A 6,017-nucleotide genomic window follows, 5' to 3' on the forward strand; every position below is an offset into this window, starting at 1 on the left:
TTGACAAAGCCCTAACCAAATTGCCAAATTGCCCTAATCCTTCAGTACCTATCCTATAATGCCAAATACCTTAATGCCAAAACCACAAATTGATAATGCAGCCCTAATCCTTCATTACCCTATTGACAAAGCCCTAATAGCCCTAATCCTTCAGTACCCTATACTTCAGTACCCTATTGACAAAGCCCTAATAGCCCTAATCCTTTAGTACCCTATTGACAAAGCCCTAATAGCCACCCTATCCTTCAGTACCCTATTGGCCCTAATAGTAGCCCTAATCCTTCAGTACCCTATTGACAAAGCCCTAATAGTAGCCCTAATCCTTCAGTACTCTATTGACAAAGCCCTAATAGTAGCCCTAATCCTTCAGTACCCTATTGACAAAGCCCTAATAGCCTTAATCCTTCAAGTACCCTATTGACAATGCCCTAATCCTCAGCCCAACGATCCAAAAGCCCTAATCCTCTAATCCTCAGTACCCAATTGATAAAGCCCTAATCCTTCAAAGCCCTAATCCTCTAATCCTCAGTACCCAATTGATAAAGCCCTAATCCTTCAAAGCCCTAATCCTTCAGTACCCTAATCTCTAATCCTCAGTACCCTATTGATAAAGCCCTAATCCTTCAAAGCCCTAATCCTTCGGTACCCTATTGACAAAGCTCTAATCCTTCAGTACCCTATTGACAAAGCCCTAATCCTTCAGTACCTTATTGACAAAGCTCGGATCCTTTACTACCCTATTGACAAAGACCTAATCCTTCAGTACCCTATTGATAATGCCCTAATCCTTCACTACCCTATTGATAATGCCCTAATCCTCAGCCCAACGATCCAAAAGACCTAATCCTCTAATCCTCAGTACCCTATTGATAATGCCCTAATGCCCTAATCCTTCAGTACCCTATTGATAATGCCCTAATCCTCAACCCAACGATCCAAAAGCCCTAAAATTGATAAAGCCCTAATCCTCTAATCCTTCAGTACCCTATTGATAATGCCCTAATGCCCTAATCCTTCAGTACCTTATTGATAATGCCCTAATCCTCAACCCAACGATCCAAAAGCCCTAAAATTGATAAAGCCCTAATCCTCTAATCCTTCAGTACCCTATTGATAATGCCCTAATGCCCTAATCCTTCAGTACCTTATTGATAATGCCCTAATCCTCAACCCAACGATCCAAAAGCCCTAAAATTGATAAAGCCCTAATCCTCTAATCCTTCAGTACCCTATTGATAATGCCCTAATGCCCTAATCCTTCAGTACCTTATTGATAATGCCCTAATCCTCAACCCAACGATCCAAAAGCCCTAAAATTGATAAAGCCCAATGACCCAATGCAACCCTAATACGAAATTGATAATGCCCTAATCCTCAGCCCAACGATCCAAAAGCCCTAAAATTGATAAAGCCCAATGACCCAATGCAACCCTAATGCCAAATTGATAATGCAAGACCAACGATCCAATGCAACCCTAATGCCAAATTGATAATGCAAGCCTAATCCTCAGCCCACTTCTTGAAATCCAAGCACTCATGGCAATAGGCTCTGATGCGCAACCCTAATCCTAGGCCCTCCACATTATAAACTTGATCAAATGACGCAATAAATCCACAATAGAAACTTGATCAAATGACTCAATGCAATAAACTTAGAAATTACAGAAATACTCCACTTGATTTTTAAATAATAATTTATGGGTATTTATAGTCTCCCCACACAATAAATTTTAAATTCTTCAAATTCCCAAGTTAGTGTTCATAATTTAATGTTGATCCCCTTCAAATCTCCCCAAAAAGACGAAGTGAATTTGACAAATAAATTTCACTCTTTTGCCTATCCAAGAATTATAAAATTAAAAATAATAAATAATGTTTTCTAACAACTTATGAATCGTGCAATTTATAGCAACTTCATCCGCTACTTTATGGTTGAACCAAGTCAATCCAATTTTGTAGATGAAGAATGAATTTTTGTTGAATCTTCTTAGCCTTGGATTGTCTAATAGGTCTAGTTGGAAAATTTGTAACATCGTGATCCTTATCAGTTTTGTTCCTAACTTGGTTGTTTCTATATGATAAAATTTTGTATTAACGTCGTAGCCACCTTTTGTTAGTGATATCTAATTGTGGTGGCTACATGTATGTTATTTTGCGGTAATCGTCATAGTAACATTAGGGTGATGATAACTAATCGGCGGTAATTGCACATTCGTTATTTCACAATTACCGTCAAAATCACTGTCACGACCCAATTTTCGAGGCTTCAAAACTCAATCCGTGACCCAAAAGATAAAATTGAGAACAAACAAAGAGAGAAAATAAAAGTAAAAAGATAAAAATGAAAATTCAATAAAATTAGAACGGAAGAAAGTGAAGTGTAATTTTCAAATATTTCAAAAGAGGATTTAAATTTACAAAAAGAAAATACATACAAAAGACTCCAAAAGACTAACATCGGACTGACGCTCCGGAACGACCCTCTCTGTGACCGCACAGCTCTCGAACGCTCCTCTATCTCGACTGGCCAGCGAACACCTGAATAAAGTAGGAAAACTAGGATGAGTATAAAAATTATACTCAGTAAGCCACCTACTTGTAGGCTCTCAACGCATCCTAAACTTAACAGAATTCTCACTGTCTTCTAATTGGCTCTAGGACTTCTGGTTCTAGTATTAGTCCCTTTGGGGTTCGCCCCTTGGGACTTGCTCTTTGGAGCTTCACTGGTTTTTCGTCCTTTCATTTGATACCTAAGGGTTCCTTATGCTAAGCTAATATGGTCGGTATCTGATATGAATCCAATAACTGATCACTTCCATGTACCCGAATGAGCAATTACAAGAAGCAATACAAAGAAGATTCAAGTATCAAATCAAGAAAATAATGGAGTGGTTGACATTGGAAAGTGATTAGAAGACTTGCCTTTGGTAGTTGAACTACCAATTAAGACAATTTATGAATGCCTTATTTTCTTCAATTTATATTTAATAGCATTTATTAATAGTTTGTATGAATTGCCTTATATTCTTGAATTTGTATTTAATAGCATTTATTAGCATTTATCACTGGTTGGTGGCTGAACTTTATTTTGTTAGGGTTATCTTTTGGGCCTATTTAAAGGCATGTAATACTCATGTTTGAGGGATTTTTTGGTTGAATACAAAAAAAAAACCTTTGTGTTTTCTTGATACCCTTTTGGTGTTATTCTTTTTCAAACCTTGCTTTAGGTTTGATGTTTAAACCGATTCATTGAATTAGTTTTGATCAAGCTAATTCTGGAGTGAATTGTCTTGGTATCTAAGAGTGACCATCATAGATTCCAAGTTCGATCTAAGAGTCATTCATCTTCTAACCAGCTCTTGGTTGGAATCAATCCGTTAAGTTAGCTTTCTCTGTGAGCGTTTTGCAAGGATTCTAGAAGGACCTCTAGCTTTGCAAAAATCAGCATTGTAGGCGCTTATCATTTGGTATCAGAGCATTTGGTCGACGTTCTTTGGCCGCTCTAGAGGTGAAATATTTTTATTGTTATTTTATCTCTCTATGAGGCACTACCTCTACATGGCTATCTAAGACTACATGGTATCTAGCCTAGGGGTGTGTTGAGTACCTCCTAAGCCGATATAGTCCCCTATGGGGGGCGCGACTCAACCCGTTTCCATGCAGCTAACCGGCTGTACAACGTGGGGACACATTTCCCACGTGAAATGGCTAGGAGCAGTAAGAACTGATCAAGAACTCCTGGTTCTCCCATGAAGCTATAGATACCGTTCACACACTACCAAGATGAACACTCCTAAGGTACCTCGTCGCCGTGGTAATCCGCTAAGTTCCTAGGAGAAGGTTAGGTCTAGCTAGAGTGACTTGTCACTCCTAACCGGAAATCCCTAGGCTTATCATAGTAATGGGCTATAGAAAATAACAAAGTGTGCATGAAACCGTCATCTCAAGTCATAATATATAATTCATGCAAATTAGGTACGCAGGCTCAACGGGGGGAGGACCTCCATCAAGCACTTGGAACGTGAAGTTCGTGCTCAATGGGGCGAAGTCATCCATCAAGCACCCGAAATGTGGAGTATACAATTCCAACATGAATTAAATACATGCATACGTACAGCAAAAGTTTAAAGTATGATTTCACGCTCATATAATTCACCAAATAATTCACATAATATTATACATCATGAGCTCATAACATTCAGACATAGGAGGCTACCACCTAACGCAAATAACTAGCATGCATGCAGTTCAAGCGAATCCTACAAGTATTTCTTCCTAAAAAGCGGGTGGTGACTTACCTAGTTGACATGTGCCCTTTCGCTAGTGTTTCTATGCCCGTGAGATGTCAAAAAATACTGACTTTCTTCAATTAGGTCCCTATTCACATAAAAACAGTATTAGAACTGGAATTGGGACAACAAAAAAGGCAAACAGAGGGTGAATGGGCCAAAAACAGGCGTCTCACGCGCCCTCACGTGCTGGCTATGCACCGACCACGTGGGGCTGCTTCTGCGCAATCGCAGGTCGGACGGTCCGGTTCGGCTCGGGATTGTGGTTCGGCTCATGGTTTGCAGGCGACGCGTGTTGTTGTTTAACTAGAGCTACGTTGCACCAGCCAACAATCGACGCGTGTCCGGCGCCTGCCGAGCCTCACTTGGCCACTCGCTAGCCAACATGTGTCTGCCGATTTTTTTTCCTTCTCGTTCTTCTCTCTCTCTCCTGCAATCCGTAATGTAGAGCCATTTTTTAATTTTCATATGTTTTGATTCAGAGTTCGGATGGATATGGTTTCTTAAGTAAGGTTCTAGATCATGTTGCGGGCTACGTCCTCGTATTTTTTTTTTCGTAATTTTTGCCTATCTATCAGACGAGTTAAGAGCGTCGGAAGTTCGCTTACCGTTCTTGAACAATTCTTGAACCTCCGCCTTCAGATCAAGATTTCGACCACACTTCTTCACAGATCGTGTGTAGAGTTTGTTCCTAGGTGAATATATCAATATTTTAGGACTCGATTCACAAAAGAAAAGCTCATATATGAAAAATGTCATTCAGAACCTTACCTAGCGAAACGTCCTTAGATCTTGACGGAGCGTCGACCTTGCTAGCCTATCAATCCTTGTACAGGTATCGTCTAAATGTGGATTCTAGAGGTGGTCCGATGAAACTTCGTGGCAACTTTTTCTTACTGCATTTTTGTCTTTCTGTTGACTTAGCCACCCCCTCTGACCCTTGCCGTGATGATAACAAATGGGTGGAGATTACATTATTACCTATTTCCAATTAACATCATAGGCACCTTCCTATGGTGATAACAAGCACATTTGATGACATGGGCACTATAGTGTGATAAAAATAATTTTACGGAAAGGTTACAAATGGTATATATGAGTAGCTATTAAATCCTTTAATATTGGTTGCTATAATATTTTGAAAGGAGTACGGATGGTGTTAATATAACACATGCGAAAGCAATTTGGATCTTAGGCACTTTTAGAACATCAATTATAGTAAATAACTAGCATGTTCATAAGTATTAAAACTTAATGAGTTTGAATACTAACCTTTTGTAGTTCAAACTCCTTTTTTCTCACGAACCCGTTTCAAACCACCACTAGTGTCTTTTCCACTATCCTCCGACCTTAGAACATGATTGTGGAATTCGGTGGGTGACTAAACTTAGGAGGGATTTTGTATATATGAAGAGAGTGTTTGTGAGAGGTTTTTCTTATGGTTTTTCACCAAGAAGAAGACCTTCCATGCACCATGATCACTCTATTTAAAGAGTCATGTTTGCATGTTCATGCAAATTTGAGATCACCAAATTTTGACACTCAAAATTCCACTCAAATGTTTGGGATTATGTGGCAAGCATGCATGTTTGAGTTAACCAAATTTTGACACTCAAAATTCCACTCAAACTTGTGGGGTTTATTTGGCAAACATGCAAGTTTGGTTAAACCAAATTTTGACACCTCAAAATTCCACTAACATGATTTTTCCATTAGATGAAAGTCAAC

This window comes from Cucurbita pepo, unplaced genomic scaffold (genome assembly GCF_002806865.2).
Source record: "Cucurbita pepo subsp. pepo cultivar mu-cu-16 unplaced genomic scaffold, ASM280686v2 Cp4.1_scaffold000123, whole genome shotgun sequence".
NCBI classification, from domain to species: Eukaryota; Viridiplantae; Streptophyta; class Magnoliopsida; order Cucurbitales; family Cucurbitaceae; genus Cucurbita; species Cucurbita pepo.